This window comes from Lepus europaeus, chromosome 10 (genome assembly GCF_033115175.1).
Source record: "Lepus europaeus isolate LE1 chromosome 10, mLepTim1.pri, whole genome shotgun sequence".
Classification (NCBI taxonomy): domain Eukaryota; kingdom Metazoa; phylum Chordata; class Mammalia; order Lagomorpha; family Leporidae; genus Lepus; species Lepus europaeus.
In genome coordinates this window covers 50,806,821-50,828,639 of record NC_084836.1, presented here as the reverse complement: position 1 = coordinate 50,828,639, position 21,819 = coordinate 50,806,821, and the positions used below count along the sequence as shown (strand labels likewise).

General features: G+C 40.3%; 1 protein-coding gene across 3 annotated transcripts in view; it reads right to left on the bottom strand.

The window, feature by feature from the left end:
- Positions 1 to 996: 996 nt before the first annotated feature.
- LOC133768569 (uncharacterized) overlaps positions 997 to 21,819 on the bottom strand; it is an 81,268-nt gene continuing 60,445 nt past the window's right edge. For all 3 annotated transcript variants that reach the window (XR_009867016.1, XR_009867019.1, XR_009867022.1), the window contains one exon: positions 997 to 1,317. The gene's annotated coding sequence lies outside the window, so the exon portion shown is untranslated. The remainder of the gene's footprint in view (positions 1,318 to 21,819) is intronic.

Genomic DNA, 21,819 nt, shown 5'->3' with positions numbered 1-21,819 from the left:
TGCCTCTCTCTCTCTCTCTCTCTCACTGTCTAACTTTGCCTGGCAAAAAATAAAAAAAATTTTTAAAATATCAAAAGCATTCTAAAAATGAAAGAGTAAAAGAATGTATGTGACTTTCCTCTTACTGGAATTTATTTTGGTAAAATTCAGAAGTGGGCAGCAATATCTGAGTTTTCTTCCAGCTCAGATACAATATTATTTTGTCTAACTTTGTCAAATTCTTTTCTAGAAGACAATATTTTTAATGCTAAGTCTTGAAAGAAAAGAAAATAAAAACAAAAATTGGCTACAGGTGAGTGGTGTAAAAAAAAAAAAAAAAAAAAAAAAAAAAAAAAAAAAAGATGAGGAGGGCACCTATCTGTTCTGCTGAGCACTGGGCTTGGACAGGTCATGATATTCCTGAAGCTGAATGTGGCTGCAGGGCACACAGAGAGCTAAATCACCCTGTCACTAAAAAGTAGAAGGATTTGGAGTTTTGCTCCTTGGAGGACACAAAGTGAGGAAAATACGGAAAGTACAGGAGGCTGACATAAAATTGATGTACTTGACATCAAATTGAGTTATTATTTTTACTGTGATATGATATGAATCCCTGCATACCACCAACCTTCAGCGAAGCATCTTTAACTATGAGTATATGGGCTTCCGTCAATGTTTCTAGAGGCCATTAGGGAAAATGATTGACATGCATGACTGGGTTAAGATAATATGAAACACAGGCAGCATGAACTGTCAACTGGGGTTACGTAAGTGGAAGCAGGAGCCCAGAGCCCAGAGCCCAGAGCCCAGAACTGAAGATGAGAGCACAAGCCCCCGGAGAAGTCACATGAATTCCAAGAAAAATTCTGAATTTACAATCCACGGGATGGACGGTCAATCTTACCATGCCTCGGGTGGCCCCAGGGAACCAGTGTGACATCTAGCTACACAGTTATGTTTGAGCAGTTTCACTGCAGAAAAAAACAAACAAACATTAAGTCTTGTTTGTAACTGGAAATACTACTTTAAAATATTTATTTACGTGAAAGTCAGAGTGACGGGGGTAGGGTAGGGTGTGAGATCTTCTTCCATCTGCTAATTAATGCTTCAAATGCCCACAATGGCCGGGGCTCAGTCAGGCCAAAGCCAGGAGCTGGGAACTCTGTCCCACATAGGTGACAGGGACTCAAGAACTGGAGCCATCATCTGTTGCCTCCCAGGTGCATTAGCCAGAAGCAGAATTGGAAGTGGAGTTGGGACTTGATTGCAGGCATTCTGACATGGGATGTGGATGTTCCAAGTGGTGGCTTAACCCACTGAGCCACAGTTTGCTGCCCCCTGAAAAAATATTATATTTAAATTGAAATCTAGAAGTAATAGAACCATATACATAAAAATTGTCAATAATAGCAGTAATACGTTTTCCTTAGTATCTTATCCCAGAAGGTAAATAACTACTGGAAAATCTTTAAATAAAGTATGCCCGTAGTACTGCAAAACATTCAGCATTTCGGCACATTAGTGGATAATTTATCAGTTGACGCCAAATATTCAATGTGCCTTGGCAATCCTCTTAGTTGTCCATAATAGATTTCTTTGTTCAATCCTTACCGCTGTTTCCAAATCTTCATTGATGTCTTCAAGCTTCCTTCTCCCCCCTCCTTTTTTTTTTCCACTTGGGAGAAAATGAGAGAGAGAGAGAGAGAGAGAGAGAGAGAGAGAGAGAGAGCGCAAGCACTCCCAATTACCCAATTACAGTGGAATCACATAATACGTGGCCTTTTCTAATCTGGTCTCTTTTATATAGCATACTTTTTCAATGTTCCTCCATGTTGTATCATAAATCAGCTCTTCATTCCCTTTATGGCCAATGATATTCCATTATATGAATACATAACAGTTTGTTCATCAGAAGATGGATATTTAGGTTGGTTCCATTTCAGGGCTGTGATAATGCTGCTATGAACAATCATGTATACGTTGTAGTAGCTACAGACGTTTTCAGTTCTCTTGGGTGTATCCCTAGGAGTGGAATTTCTGAATGTACTTGTTGTATGTTTAGCATTTTGAAAATTACCAAACTGTTTGGCAAAATGACTCCACAGCCTCACCACTGCTTGCTGTCTTTTTGATTGCAGGACCCTAATAGGTATAAAGCGGCCTCCCCACGGATCTCACTTCAGTTTCACCAGCAGTTAATGGTGTTGAGCGTCTTTTCAGATGCATACTGGCCATTTATACAGTCAATAAATATTTGACGAATAAATGAGTGTATTCAACTATTAACACTGCAGCAGGCTTATGAAAATACCACCCATAGGTATTCAGATAGTTACTGTCTAATAGCAAGGAAAGAGCAGCAGCAGTAGGGGTGTGTTGTGTGTCAGATAATTGTAAACAGTTGAAAGAGAAACTTAGGCACAGGATCGTTTTGAAGGGCTTATTTAAGCAGGCAGTGATTCATGAATCAGGCAGACCCAGACGGCTACTTGTTCAGCACTTCAGTAGGAGGTACGGGAGGAAAACTTTGAGAATGTTTCTGGTGGAAGTAAGACAAAGAAAATATACTTGATTGCTTACAGTAGAAAGTCCCCAGTAGAAGGCTGTTGCCATTTCTGATTGGTAGTTTCTAGGTAAATGTTAGTTGGCAGTTTCTGATTGGCTAAGTGTGAGTTTCACTTTACTGTTTACATTGAATTGGGGTTAGGTTTGCTTACATAGGAACCCAAGACACTGGAGCCATCTCAGTCTAATGGCCTCCCAATTAAAAAAAAATGTTTAATCCTCAACCATCTTACTTGGTTGGCATAGCTGATTCCTGTGCTCAATCAATATTAATAATTCACTTGAAATGATCAGAAATGATGAGTGCCTCTTATTCCAATTCCAAATTACTTCAAGCAAGTGGAAAGAGAAGCAACAAAAGTCAAGGAGTTACACAGGAAAAAAAAAAATCAATTGTCAGATGAAAGAGCAATTTCACAAGGAAGGTGTGGAATGAAGCAACATGACCTGGACCACCTGGCATGCTGCAGGCCATACTCTGTAGCATCACGGATGGGGAAATCACCTTGAGACACCACCGGCTTCTTTGCTATAGCACTTGGAAGATCTAGGAAAGGAGCTGAGAAGCTCATCTCACAACTCAATCTAGAGTTATTTGTGTTTGCGTCAGTGACTGTGAAGCAAACCCTCTCTTGTTTAAAGACGTTTTTCCCCTCTAGCTAACTTAAAGGCTTAAACTCATGTGTTCATCTTATTGTATCCATATACAGATGAAGACATGGTCTAAACTTGCTTTTCTTTACATTTGGTTATTATATTTCCCCTAAGCATTAATTTTTTTACAGAAAGAAAATCTCAATTGATATCACCAAGTGTTCTATAAATGTTCTCTCTTAAGAAATGGAAACCTAGGGGCCGGTGCTGTGGTGCAGTGGGTTAATGCCCTGGCCTGAAGCACCAGCATCCCACACGGGTACCAGTTCTAGTCCCAAGTACTCCACTTCCTATCCAGCTCTCTACTATGGCCTGGGAAAGCAGTAGAGGATGGCCCAAGTCCTTGGGCCCCTGCACCCACTTGGGAGACCCGGAGGAAGCTCCTGGCTCCTGGCTTCAGATCGGCACAGCTGTGGCCATTGTAGCCATCTGGGGAGTGAACCAGTGGATGGAAGACTCTCTTTCTTTCTACCTCTCTCTGGAACTCTGTCTTTCAAATAAATAAAAATAAGTCTTTAAAAAAAAAAAAAAAGAAATGGAAACCTAACACAGGAGTTTAATGAAAATCTGACAATACAGCATCTGAAAGAATTACTTGGCAATTTCCAGAAATATGGTATAGCCAAATAGCTGGGTTAATACTTTCTGAATTTATTTCAGCAGTGTCTGGACTTTGTATTCCTCTGGGGAAAGCCTTACCTCCAGAGTCTGACTCAAAACCCAACTCCTTGAGGAGTAGCAGAAAAATAGTTTGCTGTGATTATACTGGGTTTCTCGCTCATCATGGAGGGAATATACAATCTTGAATTCTGATTTTGTTGGGATTTCAAATACAGTTCCTGTATTATAGGGAGGGGTCACTGGTTTATATCATTAGAGTGACCAAGAATAAGCAGCTATCATAGCTCCAGTCTTGTCTCACTTGGTCAAAGTACTAATAAGCAGTATGTGATAGGAAATATTGTTTGAGGTAAATGATTACTCACCATTTTAGATTATGGCTTTAAAAATAACCCAAAAAGCACATACTTATTCAGTAAAGAAAAACATCTTTAAAATTATAATAAAAAGGTACCAGAAATATTTAATCTTTTGAAAAGCTTTAAATACTCATAAATATTGGTTAATATATATAACCAATTATATATATATAATTATATATTATATATTATATAATTATATTTATATTATATAATTATATATAATAATATATAATTAGAAATACACATTCTTGTTCATCAAAGCTTTTATTTTTTAATTTGTTAATTTCTTAGTTGGCTGAATTTTAGAACTTTCTGCTTCAGTGTGGTCTTGGTCCCTTAATTGGTTTGCTGCTTGCAAGCATAGAATTGACCTGTACCAAATAAGGGCAATCCCAAACCTATAGGAAAATTGCATTGTAAGAGGAAAAAGCACTGGATTTGGGTTGCCTACCATCTGTTGGTCCTAAACTGCAAACACAGTCTGGTGGAACCGACATGCTCCTAACCTGTACCTAAAACTAGGCCATTCAGAAACTCTCTTCCTGAGTTTAAAATTTTTTAGCCTTTTTGTTGTGAAATAATACGCAGATACAGAAAATTACACAAAACAAATATATGGTTTAGATAGTTATTACAAAGCAAACACTTCTGTATTCAATACCCAGAAAGGAACTTTTCTGACTCCTCTAACAGCCTTCATTTTACTCAGCCCAAAGACTAAGCCCTCCATTTAAAATTCTTCATCTGGGATGGGAGAGGGAGTAGGAGGTGGATGGTAGTAGGGGTGGGAAAGTGGATATGAGGGAAAAGTTGTACCTATGAAATTTGCATTCATTAAATAAAAGCTTTAAAAAATAACAAAAAATAAAATTATTTATTATCCTGGCCAGTGCTGTGGCATAGTGGGCAAAGCTGCTGCCTGCATCACTGGCATCCCAAATGGGCAGCGGTTTGAGTCCTGACTGCTCCACTTCTGATTCAGCTCCCTGCTAACATGCCTGGGAAAGCAGCAGAGGATAGCCCAAGTGCTTGGGACCCTGAACCCACATGGGAGACCCGGAAGAAGCTCCTAGACCCTGGCTTTGAACAGGGCCAACTCCAGCCATTGCAGCTATTTGGAGAATGAACCAGCAAATGGGAGACCTCACTTCCTCCATCCCTCTCTCTCCCTCCATTCCTCCCTCTCTCCAAAGGAAATAAATCTTTAAAGAAATTCATCATCCTTTTACATATTTATCCTACAAAGATACCAACTGCAGGCCTATGGGTATTTGTGTCTTAGGATTTGCGGCAGGGGATATTTTATCATCTAATTCTACTGTTAATTCTCTACAGGTAGTTTAGCTATCTTGCTGTTAACTAAAATTTTGTATTTTTATTAATTTGAAAAGCTGGAGGGGGAGGAGGTGGAGATCTTCCCCTTGCTGGTTTACTTCCCAAGTGTCCACAACAATTGAAACTGAGCCAGACTGAAGGCAGGAGTCAGTAACTCAGTCTGAGTCTCACATATGAGTGGCAGGACCCAATTACTTAAGCCATCACTTCTGCTGCTTACCAATGTACACATAATGGAAACCAATTGGGAAAGAAATTTAGAACTAGCCATATCAAACTTCTAGAAATGAAAAGGTTATAAATGAAATTTAAAACTCAGGGAGCCAAAGTTATGGCATAATGGGCAAAGTTGCTGCCTGCAATGCCAGCATCCCATATTGGCGCTGGTTTGAGTCCTGGCTGCTCCACTGCTAATGTGCCTGGGACAGCAGTGGAGGATGGGCCAAGTGCCTGGGCCCCTGCACCCATGTGAATCAGCTCACATCTCCTGGCTTCAGCCTGGCCTAGCCCCAACCATTGTGGCCATTTGGGGAATGACTCAGCAGATAGAAGATCTATCACTCTGTCTCTCTCTCTCTCTATGCAACTCTGTCTTTCAAATAAATAAAATGAAACTTTTTTTAAAAAAGAAATTTAAAACTCAAAGCGTTAAAAAGCAGATTGTATACAGCTGGTTGTAACTAATGAATGGGTTATAAACTGAAAAAAGATTCAGGTTGCATCTTAGAGACAAATAGATGTAAAATACTAAAAAGAAGTTTGGAGATATAAAAAGTGAGAAGGACTAATTAAAATTCCAAGGAGAGGTAATTTAAATATTTGAAGAAGTGATGGGTAAGAGTTATCTAAAATTGACAAAATACATTAATTGTCACATTCAGGAAACCAAATAAATCACAAACAGTATAAATGACACACAGAGTGAAACTGCAGAACAACAAAGACAAGAAGAAAACCTTAAAGACAACTAGAACAAAAAGATAGATTACTCACAAGACAGGCACAAATAAACTGACAGCTAATTTCTTAATGACAACAATGGGATCAAGAAGACAATGGCATAATATGCAATTGATAGATCCTCTGAAAAAGAAAACAAAATAATGATATTATCAAAAGGAAAACAAGAACAGAACTGAGAATACTTATCCATAAAAGTTGCTCATTGGGAGAAAATAGAAAGAATGTACTTCAAGAGGAAAGTAAATGATTCCAGTCTGATGTGCTGAGATGTACTACTTGAAATTTGGAACTTCCCTGAAATGACAGTGATGATCTCAGAACCATATATAAGAAAAGTCAAACTTGTTTCTCACAAATATAGTTTTAGATTTACATATGTTTGATGTTGCCAACAGGTTAAAAACTGTAAGGGCTTGGTATGCTTAGAAGGCCATACACCTTAAAATAAAAATTTCTATAAAAACTTACTAGCTGGATGAATATAGTAGGAGAATGCTTTATATTTTTGTGGTCCAAGAGACTTGCTTTTGGCTAACAAGTACATTTCTGGGACAGCTTGCTCTATCTGAATCAGAAAGCAGAGAAAAGAAGCAGTCAGATCAGCAGGAAGAACAAATGTTGCAAATGGAAGAAAACACAGACAGATGGTTGAATCTGTGTTAGATCACACTGAACCATCGTGAAGGCAAGTAAGGACATTAATTGTTCAGAGCTCGCACATAGGGAAATGAGGGGAAATTATTCAGAGTTTAGAGATGAATTTCCCAGGTCTCCATACAGACAGATGACTAATATAAATAGGATGCTGCCCCAGAGGAAAGGAGATTTGTCACGTTCTCCCATCCCCAGGTTCATCTCAGCTCCGCATTTCAAGACAAAGGGTCTTCAATAGACTCTTCAACCTTGCAGGTTTTTTTAAATTGATTTTCCATGCCTCAAGGCTGGGGAATATTAGAAAAATTTGGAGAATCAGGATACAAGTTCTCATTATTTCCATTGGTATGAGATGTACTACAATTGTCATGAATGTGGGAACTTTGCCTGTCAAAGGCAACATTATGAAGAAGGCAATAATTTCTCATTTCCATGGTTTATATTAAACATTAATATATCTTGTTTCAATGTCTCTTCCCCAGGAACCTCCAGGGCCAAAATAACTGTACCTAACTACATTGATTTCAGCTGGGTATCAACAAAATAATATTATCTAGCTAATTTATACCATTATTCTTCTTTCTTTCTTTCTTTGAAAGGCACAGAGACAGAAATCTCTCATCATCTGTTTCACTCCCCCAATGCCTAAAATAGCCATTGCTAAGCCAGGCAAAAACCAGGAGCCAGGTTTCAATCTAGGTCTCCCATTTGGGTGAAAATGACCTGACTACTGGACCCGTGACCTGCTGCATCCCAGGGTGCACATCAACAAGAAACGGGAGTCGAGAGCAACACTGGGGCTCAGTATGGGGTGTGGGAGCCCAAATCAGGGTCTTAGCTATTACGACAAACATCTGCTCCTACACTGTGATATCTCTAGTTGGCATCCCTTCCAGGGTTACATTTTTAAAAGAACTCTTCTTGACCATAATGAGACACTAACTGGTAGAATGTCCAACAAGTGGTAAATTTCTGAATATCTATTATAGTAAAGTTGCAAATCAATTCATCTAGGAAAGGAAATACCTTGGAATAATTGGCTAACTATTTGGGGAAAAAGTGGGATTAGACCCCCCCCACCTTACATCATAGACAAACATAATAAGATTCAAGATTAATTATCACAAAGTTTAAAATACCACAAAAATACAAAGAAATATTTTGTTATTATTCATACAAAGCCTTTCTTAGTGTGAAACAAAACTGAGTAAAGAAAAAACTTGAAAATCTGAGCACACAAAATTTTAAATATCTAAACAGTGAAAAAGACCATGTACAAAGTTAAAATGATATATTGACATTTGAGACAATATTCGTAGCAAATGTAATGCACAAGTAAAGTCAGGATAAGAAATGCTTAAGAGCATAGGCTCGGGAATAAGTTGCACAGATTGAAAAACTAGCTACACCACATTCTAGTCTCTTCACTTTGGGCAAGTTACTTAATCTTTTTGAGCCTCAAGTTTCCTCATCTGAGAGCTATTATTGTCCATAATATTTAAAATATTAAATAAGAATAGAGTAGCCGATTCACTACCTACTCAACATCCCAAGATCAACAAAAATCACTCTGCCCTTCATCTTATTTTCAGCTACTTCTGAGCACAAATGCAACATATCATAATGCCCTAATCTATATTCTCTTTAAATTGGCTAAGGACTTGTGTGATGGTTTTGTACGTCAACTTGACAAGGTTAAAGGAGTCCCAGAGAAATGGTGACGAATTATTTCTGGGTAAATCTGTGAGGGTGTTTCTAGAAGAATCTGGCATTTGAATTAGTGAACTGAAGAATGAAGCTCCACCCAAACTCAACATGGGCAGAGATCATTCAGCTGGGTTTGTGCCTGGAGAGAACCAAAAGGCAGGGGCTGGCATTGTGGCATAGCAGGTAAAGCCACTACCTGTGACACTTGCATCCATATGGGCACCTGTCCGAGTCCCTGCTGCTCCACTTCTGTTCAAGCTTCATACTAATGCACCTGGGAAAGCAGTAGAAGATGGTCCAAGTACTTGGGCCTTTGCATCTATGTGGGAGACCCAGAAGAAGCTCCTAGGCCCAGCTCTGGTCATTGTGGCCATTTGGGGAGTTAACCAGCATATGGAAGACTCTCTCTCCCTCTCTCCCTCCCTCTTTCTCTCCTTCACTTCCCCCCTCCCTCCCTTTCTCCTTCTCCCCCCACTCCACTCTCTTTGTAATTCTGCTTGTCAAATAAACCTTCAAAAAAGAAAGGAAGGAAGGAAGGCCCAAAAGACAGAGGAAAATCCACAATATAAAATAATTCCCAAATGTATAAATGTTTAATTTTTAAATTTGTTTTCCATAGCACTGGCCTAGTAGAGTAATCAGAGAGAAGGTATATGGAATTCCCACACCCATCATCTGTGTACCACTCAACACACTCACTCAAGAAAGTAAACTTTTCCCTGGGGCTGGAGCTGTGGTGCAGCAGGTTAACACCCTGGCCAGAAGCACCAGCATCCCATATGGGCGCCGGTTCGAGACCTGGTTGCTCCACTTCCGATCCAGCTCACTGCTGTGGCCTGGGAAAGCAGTAGAAGATGGTCCAAGTGCTTGGGCCTCTGCATCCATGTGGGAGACCTGGAGGAGGCTCCTGACTCCTGGCTCCTGGCTTTGGATCAGCACAGCTCCGGCTGTTGCGGCCAATTGGGGAGTGAACCATCAGATGGAAGACCTCTCTCTCTCTCTCTCTCTCTCTCTCTCTCTGCCTCTCCTCTCTCTGTGTAACTCTTTCAAATAAATAAATCTTTAAAAAAAAGTAAGTAAACCTTTCCCAAATGGCATATAGTTCTTTTCTTTCTTTACACTTAGCTGCACATACATGAGACATGCTCTAAGCTATGTTTCTGAAGGTTGCAGTGTATAATATAGATGGGAACTTAGGATGGGTGGAAGAACTGAGGAGTTTATGCCAGTGGTTGAGGTAAGAGATGGTGACTCGGACAGGCTGATAGCAGAGGCGGTCAAGAGAGCGGATCAGATTCTAGACACATTTTGAAGGTGGAGGCAGCATAAATGCCAGCAGACTGGATGTACTGTGAGAGAAGCGTCCAGGACATCACCAAGTTCCAGAATGTCAGCATACAGCTGACCTCAGAATAACTAACCACTATCACAGCAGGAGGATGCAAGGCTCAGGCGACAGGTTTCCAAATGAGAAGGAGAGACTATTTCAGACCTGGGTATTTTGAGAATTCTGTTAGCATACAGCAGATACAGGAAACATGATTTAAAAATTAAAAATAGATGCAGGGACAATGAGCCAATAAACAAGTCAGGTAATTAATAATCCCAGGAAAACCAGTAATTATGTAAGAAAAGTCACACAAGCATAGATTTATTTTAGCTTTGCAGGGAACAATGTTTTATGGTACTAATACTGTAAATACAAACTAACAGATTCACCAAAAAAAATTGATATAACTCTACGGAAAGGATGAGAGAAGTGGAAAAAGTACAAAGAACTCACTAAATTCTTTTTCACCATAATAGGCAGTCAGTACATGAAGGGTACGATGTCAGATCAAGAAAAGAATTGCAGCAGTGAGCGTGTGCTGCAGCAGGTTGTGGCCCAGCAGGTTAAGCTACCACTTGCAACACCTGCATCCCATGTCCGAGTGTCTGTTCAAATGCCAGCTATATTTCTTCTTCCCAGCTTCCTGCTAGTTTACCTGGGAAGGTGGGAGAATGGTGGCCCGGGTTCTTGGGCCCCTGATGCCCATGTGTGGTTTCTGGCTCCCAGCTTTGGCCTGACCTGGCCCTGGATATTGCAGGCATTTGGGGGTGAACTAGTGGATTGAGGATCTCTCTCTCTCTCTCTTTCTCCACCCCCCCCCCACTGCTTTCTGTCACTCTGTCCTCTGAACAAATGATCTTCTTTTTAAAAAAGAGCAAGATTACAAGGACTAGTATTTGGCACAGCAGTTTAGATGAGGCTTAGGACTGCCACATCCCATATCCAAGTGCCTGGCTTCAAGACTCAGATCCACGCTGGCTTCCAGCAGTGCTACTGATGCACGCCCTGGGAGGCCGCAGTTGATGCTCAGGTAGTTGGTTCCCTGCCGCTCACATGGGAGACCCAGATGGAGTTACAGCCTCCTGACTTCAGCCTGGTTTAGTCTTGGCTGTTGTGGGCATCTGGGGAGTGAGTGAGCAGATAGAAGATTCTCTGTTTCAGTCTCTCTCAGCTTTTCAAATAAACATGAATAAATATAAACAAAAGTATTTTTAAGTAAACAGGGTTATAAACACATTGTTTAGGCATGAAGGTAAATATAGAGAAAATTAGCAAAAAAAATTGTTCAAAATGATAGCTTATGGAGTAAGGAGTCTCAAATTTTAAGATGTAGAAAAAAAAAAAAACCTCAAAGAAATTTTCACATGAATAAGAATCACGGCTTACCAGACCCCCTTTTCAAAGAGGTTGATTCACTATGTTAGGGTGGACCCCGTTAATATATATTTGTAACAAACTCACTGAAAATGCCAATGCTATTGGTCAAAGGTCCAAACTGTGAGAACAAGTGCTGTAGAGATTGGAACGAGGGAGTTAGAAACAGTTGATCAGAGACACGCACTTTTCATTATAACTACTTTAGTACAGTCATCCTCAAATATGGCTATTGATCAGAAACACATGGGGAGTCTTAGAAAATAGTGATGCCTGGATTCACCTCTAGATTTTGTGAGGTAACTGATCTGAGGCGTGGTCTGGTGTTGGTAGTTTTAGTAGCTCTCCAGGTGGTTTTAATGTGTGGCTAAGAAAAACTACATTCTTAGTATTATCTAATTTTATGTATATAAAGTAATTTTTAATTTTCATTTAATTTTAATATAAAGATAATTATCAGTACAAATTGCAAAAGAATGAGAAGAAAACAAGACTAAGAGTTGGAAGACTGACCGTGGCCATGAGGCAGCCCTACATCCTTGAGAAAGTTGTCAGCACTATCTGAGCTTCATCTGTGAACTCAGGATGCTGATCTAGTTATTCTCTACTGTTCTTTCTAACTTCACCTTTTTATAGGTCATAGGTACAATGCCCTATGCTCTAACAAAAATACTCTGATACCAAAGGGATTATTATTATTTAGGGAATTATAAATACCTTTATTGTTTCCTGTTTATGTATATATATATATATATATTATACATATATATATGCTCCTTTTCTCCCATTGCCTACTTACTGTACTTAGTATAATCAATTCACCTTGGAAAATAAACATGAAAAAAGTTGAGATGGATTTATGGTTAATGGCAGAGTAGTATATTCCTGTCATATCATCTGCTAAATTGCATCCAAGAAGGTGACAAAACCAGCCCACCCTTGGGTTATTGTAAGTTATTTTCCCAATAGTGACATTGAGCAGATCCAGATCCTGATCCTTCTACTGACTCTGTGCCTCTTTTTATAAGCACCATTCTTCTACAAGATGTCTGCCTTCAGTTACTTTTAAGGGGCCAATATGTGGTCAAAGTAATTGATCAGAGTGGTGGCTAAGCTCCGGGGAGACTCCTCATCATTGAAAGAGCTTACCCTGGTTATCCTGGGGGCTATAATAATGTGCTATCAATTCGCAACCATGAATACTATAAGGAAAGATTTGATAAATGAGGATTAATACAGGTAATCCAAGGGATTTTATATTAACTTTAGGGTGTAATACATACAGAGAATTCAGCACCTACAATTTTCCTTTTTAATTATTTTTTAGAGTAATTTAAAATCAGTTTTCATTTCTAGAGTCAATTGAGATAACTAATGCTATGTAGATATAGAAGGAAAATTGGTCTGAAACAAATAGTTGTCCATAACCATAGTTGTATTATCAAGAGTGAGCTATGCATCAAAATAAATGTATTTCTGTCCATGTGTGTTTGTGTATGACTTTGACCTCTCACCTTTAAGAAATCTGTTAGCCTGAGGGCAATCAGAAGCTACACTAATCTGGTGCTGTAACCAAGGGTGAATTCTGAAATGAAATGAGGTCAGAGCCATGTGCCATGATTTTGCAGGTAGTTAAAAATGAACTGAGAATTCACCATCTGGTGGGAGGCATCTTAGGAAGCAGCCACCTTCTGTTGGACGTAAATAGAAAGAAAGCCTGTTGAGCTATTTATTCTTAGGTGGTTGTGGCCATGTTTTATTCTTCCACCAAGATGTACCCATCTTTCCATCACCTACTTTCAGAATCGATGCTTTTAACTAACATGGTGATGAATCTAATCAATTAATTTGCACTAATTGAGAGGCTGTTGATGAGAATCTCTTCTCTCAAATCCTGAGTTTGCCTTACCTTTCCAGGTAAAACATTTACACGTTATGAGACGTTAGACCCTTGTTGTCTACCCTAACTTGACACTCTAATTGCAAACCTTTGGGTAAGGTAGGAGAGATCAGGGATCTTTTTTTTTTTTTTTTTTTTCAAGAAGAAAAAAGTTGGTAAGCTAGTGAGATCTTGAAGTATCCCCGCAGCATCTATGTATGCATTTGAGCTAGAAAATACACACTTTTAGAAAGCAGCTTGTACATTAGCATATCATTCTGTTTTTTTACAGTAAACCTTTGAGTGTCATTCAAAATCACTTTGAAAGGCATTTATAATATTAAAAAGGGGTAACTTGCATGACACACAATATTAACTCATATTCGTATAGTGTTTGCAAGTGCTTTCAAAACAATGATTTTATTCCATACGACAGCCCTGTGAGGTACGTAAAAGAAGTAAAAGCTTCATTGTACACATGAAGAAACTGAGATAAAAAGAGATTACATGGAGCATAAGGAATGGCACAGTTAGTCCATGGGGAGAAGAGAGGGAGGTAAAACAGCTTACTTTCAAGCAACTATGATAACACCATTCAATGAATATTTACTGTGTTCCAGTCATTATGGTAAGAATTTTAAGGATATTATTACGTTCATTAAAATATTATTGTTTCTTGATGCCCATAGATAACTGTGTACTACATGAGAGAAATAAAAATTGGGATAATTTCTTGAAAAACAAAATTTTAATTCAAAATGGTTGAGATACATGATGATGATAACTATCATTTGCTGAAGAGCTACTATTTGCCAAACATTGTGTTAATCACTCAAATCTAGATTTTTTTAAAATCTAATTCTCATAACTACCCAGTAAGGCAGGTATTGTTAACCTTTTTTGCACTTGAAAACTATGAGGCACAGAGGGATTAACTGACTTGGCCAAAATTATATAGCAGGTAAGTGATGGAACACTCTACTATTTGTCCTATGATACCAAGTATCTGGTTGCATTGACATTGTTATTCTATAAGTGATTCTGTAACTGCCATGAAAAGTCATCTATCATATTCCTAAGTACATAACTAGTATTTCAAGCAATTGATTTGGTTTTCCCAAGACTTTCTAAGTGCTTCTATGTGGGTGGTCTTTCTCCTAACCATGGGTTAAAACTCAGGCAGGCCCTATAAAGTCCTGTGATCCTATTAGGTTACAAATACAGTCATTTTAAGTGTGTAATTCTAGGTAATAATCAAAACTTTTAAAAGTGTTCTAACGTTAAAAATTTCTTGTTGGCGAAGCCTGCTGCAGGCTGGACCTAGGCAAGCAAGGGGTGAGTGCAACCCTGGTTTCTCCCCCTGCTTTTCTTCCCTGGTTTGTGAACTATGGTTTCTGATCTGTCTCCACCAGAGTGGAAGCTGGGATGCAGTGGGTAGTGGGGAAACAAAAGTTATGAGAATGTTCTCCCTACATGACTACTGTTGTTGCAAGGTACCTTCCTGTTCTCTGAGACCAGATGATACATAATTGGACTTTTTGGTTCCCCCACCAGACATTTTTATTGGCTCTTTGTAAATCTCTATTGAAGGCCTTCAACTCCCATTCCCTTGATCAGGATGAGTGGTTTTTATTCTGGCTGTCAATGACTTTCCGAGCTCCTAGAATCCCTCAGGCCACCTCCACTTCCTTTCTTTTGAAGTCTCAACATTCCTCTAAGTAGCACTACTGCACTGAATCTACTACAAATTTGTCAACTTTTCACAACTTTAGTTAAAATACCCAAAAAGAGCTACTTAGAAAGGAAAATGGCTGGGCAGACGTTGCTGAACAGTGGGTTAAACCATTGCCTGTGATGCCCCCACCCCATTTCAGAGTGCCAGTCCAAGTCCTGGCTGCTCCATTTCCAACCCAGCTCCATTCTTATGCACCTGGGAAGGCAGGAGATAATGGCCCAAGTGCTTGGGTCCTTGTCACCCATGTGGGAGACCCAAATGGAGTCCCTGGCTCCTTCCTAGCTCTCATCTGGCCTAGCCCTGGATGTTACAGGCATTTGGGTAGCAAAGTATTACCTGGAAGGTCTCTCTCTCTCTCTCTCTCTCCCCCCATACACCTTTGTTTCTGTCACTCTGCCTTTCAAATAAATAAATAAATCTTTAAAAAAAGGAAGGAAGATTTATTTTAGCTTATGTTTTTTGAGGTTCACAGCCCAAGGGTAGATGACCCCACTGATTTATATATCTGGTGAGGCTGGAGGAGAAATGGTCACATGGCTAGCCAGAAAGCAGAGAAAGAAGCTGGTCTGAACTCTAGTTAAGTAACCAACCCTCTAATGAGAACTGCCTTCAAAGGACAAGCCCCCAGTGACCTACAGATCTCCCATTAGGCATACCTCCCATGTTCCATAATTATATCAGGTCTCCACCATTAATCCATCAACCATTAACATTAACCCATTAACCATTAACACTAGACTTTGTGATTTAAATATCTGAATAAGTTTGGGGAGCCAAGTCCTGTTCAAACCATAACAAAATGCAATGCTGCCTGAGGCAGATTGTCTCTAAAGCTAGCTGTCACATTCTCCCCTCATTCCATTGCCCTTTCAAAATGGGACTTTTCCATCCCCCCACGAAGAGATGCAGTATATTTTCTTTGTTTTGAAATGGAATAATCCCAGTCAAATGTGGCAAATGTGATGCTCTGTAACTTTCAGGTCTATACCTTGAGATCTTGCAGGGTCTGGCATTGTGACATAGCAGGTAAAGCCACCGCCTGCGAGGCTGGCCTCCCATATGGGTGCTGGTTTGAGTCCAGGCTGCTCTGTTTCTGAGGCAGCTCCCTGCTAAAGCACCTGGAAAAGCAGTGGAGGATGACCAAGTGCTTGGGCCCCTGCACCCACTTGAGAGAACTGGAAGAAGCTCCTGGATCCCTGGCCTTGGATTGGCCCAGATCCAGTGGTTGTGGCCATTTGGGGAGTGAACCAGTAGATGCAAGATCTCTCTCTCTCTCTCTCTCTCTCTCTCTCTCTCTCTCCCTCTCCCTCTCTGCCTCTCTCCCTCTCTTCCTCTCTCCCTCTCTCCCTCTCCCTCTCTCTCTGCAATGCCTTTCAAATAAAATAAAATAAATCTATTTTAAAAATTCCCAAGTAGAGTCAAACAGCAATTCAATAAAGTTAACCATGTACGTAACATATTGCCCCAGCAATCCCACCCCTAGTCCAAGAGAAAGCTTACACCAAGCCCTAAACATAATGCTTAAAATTTCTTCATTCACATTTACCAAAAGTTGTGAGCAATTTGTCTTAGTTCATTTTCTGCTGCTATAACAAAATACCACAGATCAGGTAAACCATAAATGCAGAAGATTATGCAGCTCAGGGTGCTGGAAGCTGGGAAGTACAAGGTCAAGGTGCAGACCCGAGAAGGCCTTCTTGTTACATGATAGTGAGGCAAATGGCAAGAAGAGTTCATGTTTTCATGAAGAACCCTAGTCCATTATCAAGGTGGTGTCCTTGTGACCTAATCACTTCTTAAAGGTTACAAAGGCAATAAAAGTCAATTTTTTTTCTTTTTTAAAAAAATTGAGAGGCAGAGAAAGATCTCTCATCTGCTGATTCACTCCCCACATGTCTCAACAACCAGGATTTAGCCAGGCCAAAGCCAGGAACCAGGAACTCTTTCCATGTCTCCCACATGGGTGGCAAAGACTCAACTTGTTAAGCTAGCACCTGTTGGTTCCCAGCGTACACATTAGCACGGAGCTGGATTGGAAGCAGAGCCAGGCAGTACTCAAACACAGGGACTCTGATATGGGATACGGGCCTCCCAAGTGACCTATTAACTGCTGTGACAATGGAAATAAAATTTCAATGTGAGTTTTCCAGGGGACATTCAAACCATACACAACCTAAAAAGTCATTTGCCACTGAATGAATAAAAAAAGTATGACTCATCCATAAAACTACTGATACATGCAACAACAGGAATGAATCGCAAAAGCAGTATGTAATTCAAAGAAGGAAGACATAGGAAGTTATATACTATATGATTCCATTTATACAACATTCTGGAAAAGACACGACTACAGGGACCATTATCAAACCAGTGCTGGCTAGTGCCTGAGATCTGGGGAAGATACTTTTTTGAAAATATTTATTTATTTATTTGAAAGGTAGAGTTACAGAGAGGCAGAGAGAGAAAGAAGTCTTCTCACGCTGGTTCACTCCCCAAATGGCTGCAATGGCTGAAATTGGGCCAATCTGAAGCCAGGAGCTTCTTTGGGTCTCCCATGTGGGTTCAGGGACCCAAGGACTTGGGCCATCTTCTACTGCTTTCCCACACCATCACAGAGAGCTGGATTGGAAGTGAAACAGCTGAGAGTTGAACCTGTGCCAATATGGGATACTGGAAGGGCAGGCAGTGGCTTTACTCGCTATGCCTCAGTGCTGGCCAGAAGATACTTTTTTTTAAAGAATTATTAATTTGAAAGGCAAAGTGACAGGGACATTGAGACAAAGAGAGATAAATCTTTTTTTTTTATTATTTTTTTATTTTTATTTTTTTGACAGGCAGAGTGGACAGTGAGAGAGAGAGAGAGACAGAGAGAAAGGTCTTCCTTTGCCGTTGGTTCACCCTCCAATGGCCGCCGCGGTAGCGCGCTGCGGCCGGCGCACCGTGCTGTTCCGATGGCAGGAGCCAGGTGCTTCTCCTGGTCTCCCATGGGGTGCAGAGCCCAAACACTTGGGCCATCCTCCACTGCACTCCCTGGCCACAGCAGAGAGCTGGCCTGGAAGAGGGGCAACCGGGACAGGATCGGTGCCCCGACCGGGACTAGAACCCGGTGTGCCGGCGCCGCAAGGCGGAGGATTAGCCTGTTGAGCCATGGCGCCGGCCGAGAGATAAATCTTCTATCTGTTGGTTCATTCCCCAGGGCTGGGCCATGCTGAAACCAGGAACTCCACCAGGTCTCCCATGTGGACGGCAGGGACTCAAGTACGTGGGCCATCATCCTCTGCTTTTCCAGGCACATTAGTAGGAGGCTAGATAGGAAGCGGAATAGCCAGGAATCAAACTGGCACTCCAATATGAGATGCCTGCATTGCAAACTGTGACTTAACCTGCTATACCACAGTGGTGGTCCCTGGGGAGGATATTGATTATAAAGGGCCCCAAGAAACTTTTGGGGGTAATAATGTGGTATATTTACATGACTGCAAAAATTCGTAGGACTGTAACCTAAAAATAGTTAACTTTATTGTATCTAAATTATTCAATGAATCTGACTTAACATGTAAGTTAAATAAATTACTTAATGCGCTTTAACTATCAAGCTATCCAAGTGGTCCTATTGAAACCTTCCATTTTCACTTGAGTGCCAGACCCTCCACCCCAATCCCTTTGGGTGGTAGATGACACAGCATAACATAGGTCTCTAAGTTAATCATCCTGAAGCATCCCTTCAACTCTCCGAAAACCCAAACCTTTTACTCTCTTAATATGGATAAGTCAGCTAACAAATTCTTGGCTATTTCCTTGGAAAACCTTTATCTAGTGACTGCACCCTTTGGGCTCCTCCCTCTTTTATCATGATGTCTCAGTTGAAATGTCTCTTGCGTGTATTTATACACATTGTTGTAAAGTAACACTACATCGAGAAATTCAGTGACTTTCATGTCAGTTGCTAGGAATACTTACCTACCCACATATTTACCATTTGAAAAGTTCTTCTCTCTTTCCTAAAGATCTGAATTTCCATCTGTTACCATTTTCTATCTGCCCAAAGAACTCCCTTTTGCATTTTTTTTTCTTTTTTGCAGTGCAGGTCTATTGGCAACAAATTCTTTTGCTTTTCCTTTACTGAAAATGTGCTTCTTTTGCCTTCATTATTGACAGGTTTTTTTTGTTTTGTTTTGTTTTGTTTTTGTTTTTTGTTTTTTGCTGAGTTTAGAATTCTAGGTTTTCTAGTTTTTCCTTTCTGCATGTTAAAAATAGTTTCTTTGTTTCAAGTGTCATTTTTACCCATGAGGAGTCAACAGTCGTTTGAACTGCTCCCTTGAATGCAGTGTGACATTTTTCTCAGTTTTCTTTCCAGACATGATCTTCACTTTTAGTTTTCAGCAGTTTGAGTCTGATGCCACTGGTTGCAGCTTTTCTTTTCTATATTGCAGCTTTTCTATGTTCTTCTAGGGGCTGTCTGAGATTTTGTTGTTGGTGTTGTTTGTGTTAAAGATTTAATTTTTGTTTATTTGAAAGGCAGAGTTGCAGAGTTACAGAGATACAGGGAGATACAGAGAGAAGATCTTCCATCTGCTGGTTTGCTCCTTAAATGATCGTAACACCCTGAGCTGGGCCAGGCCAAAGTCAAGAGCCTGAAACTCTAGAGTCTGAGACTCCCACGTGGTGCAGGGGCCCTAGCACTTGGGCCATCTAAGGCTGCTTTCCCAGGTACATTAGCAGGAAGCTGGATCAGAAGAGGAGCAGCTAGAACTTGAACCAGCGCTCAAGTGTGATGCTGGTGTTGCAGGCAGTAGCTTAACCTGCTATGGCACAACACTGGCCCCCATCTGAGATTCTTGATGACGTAAATTTCTTTATCCCACTAAGTTGAGAAAAATTTCAAATATTATTTCGCAAACTATCTTGTTCAGCAACATTTTCTCTCTTCTCTCTTGCTGGAACTCCAATTACACAGTAGCCCTTCTGATATTGGTCCTTAGGCCCTCCAAGCTCTGTTAACTTTTTGCAATCTTTTCTGCCTAATCTTCAGGTTAGATTATTCCTGTTGGTCTTTTAGTTCACTTATTTTGTCTTCAGTTATATTCACTTGGTATTACTAATCCTATTTAATATTTTAATTCAGATATTTACTATATTTTTCAGCTCTAGGACTTCTATTTTAATAGTTTCTATTTCTCTGCTTGTGTTTCCTGTCTTTTCATTCATTATAAGCATGATTTTCTTTACATCTGCTATGATTTTGATGTGGTTTATTTCTCAAAGGTTCGTGCACTGGTCCCCAGTATGGTCCCCTACATGGTGATGTTGAGAGGTAGTGAAACTTTTAAGAAGTGAAGCCAAGTAGGAGGTCAGATCACTGGGGATGTCACCCTCGCAATAGATTGATGTACCTCTCACAGGACCAGGCTAGTTTCCTTGAGAATGGGTTTTATAAGGGAGCCTATTATCTCCCATCAATCCTTTTGCTGTGTGAAAAGGATTTCATACACTTGCCTCTCCCTCTCTCACACACACTCCAAAACGTGATGCCATCTGTCATGCTGTGATGTAGCCAGAAGGGCCTCATCAGAGTTCATACTATGTTCTTGGACCTACAGACTGTGAACTAAATAAGCCTCTTTAAAAGTTACCCAGCCTCTGGTGTTTTGTTGTATAGCAACACAAAATGGACTAAGACATTATCCTTGAGCATATTTATAATAGCTGCCTTAAAATTTGGACTTTCTTGGAGGTCATGCTTCGGTAATTGTCTTTTCTCTTCTAAAATTGTTCATGTTTTTTATTTCTTCATGAAATAATTATAGATTTGATTTTGAACTTCGTTTTTTTTCCTTTTAAAAGATTTATTTATTCGAAAGGCAGAGTTACAGAGAGGCAGAAGTAGAGAGAAAAGAGAGAGAGTGAGAGAGAGAGAGGCAGAGGCACTTGGGCCATCTTCCACTGCTTTCCCAAACCGTTAGCAGAGAGCTGAATCGGAAGTGGAGCAGCCAGGATGCGAACTGGCGCCCATATGGGATGCGGGCACTGCAGACAGCAGCTTTACCCAGTACACCACAGCTCCGGCCCCAATTTTGGACTTTGTAAATGATGAATTGTAGAGAATTTGGATTCTGTTATAGTTCTTTGAAAGGTGTACATTGTTTTGTTTTAATAGAGGTGTAACTTGACGGAATCCAATTGCATATTCTGTTTCCAACAATAAACAAGAGCTTAAATATCAATACTGTTTTTCCAGTTTTAGTTGGTCTGCTGTGGTTGAGCCCTCACAAGTATGATTCAGAGATGAGCTGGAAATTTGGAAATAGTTTGTAGATAGAATTTGGGGCTTCCCTTTTTAGGAACTCTTTCTGTGATAGTCCTTGCCCCATTTCAAATGGCTAGAATGATGTAAACTCTGTCCTTGAGTTCTTCAGCCAGTAAAGTTGCAAGTTTTCTATTGGATGTTTACCCTTCCCATCTCACAGACTGGGTTCTGCCCTCCATCTAAACACTATAAAGAAGAGCCAGCATTGTGGCACAGCAGGTTAAACCATGGCTTGCAATGCTGGCATCCCATGGCATCCCATATCAGAGTGCCAATTCAAGTCCCGGCTGCTCCACTTCTGATCCAGCTCCCTGCTGATGGCCTGCGAGAGGCAGCAGAAAATGTCCCACTTAC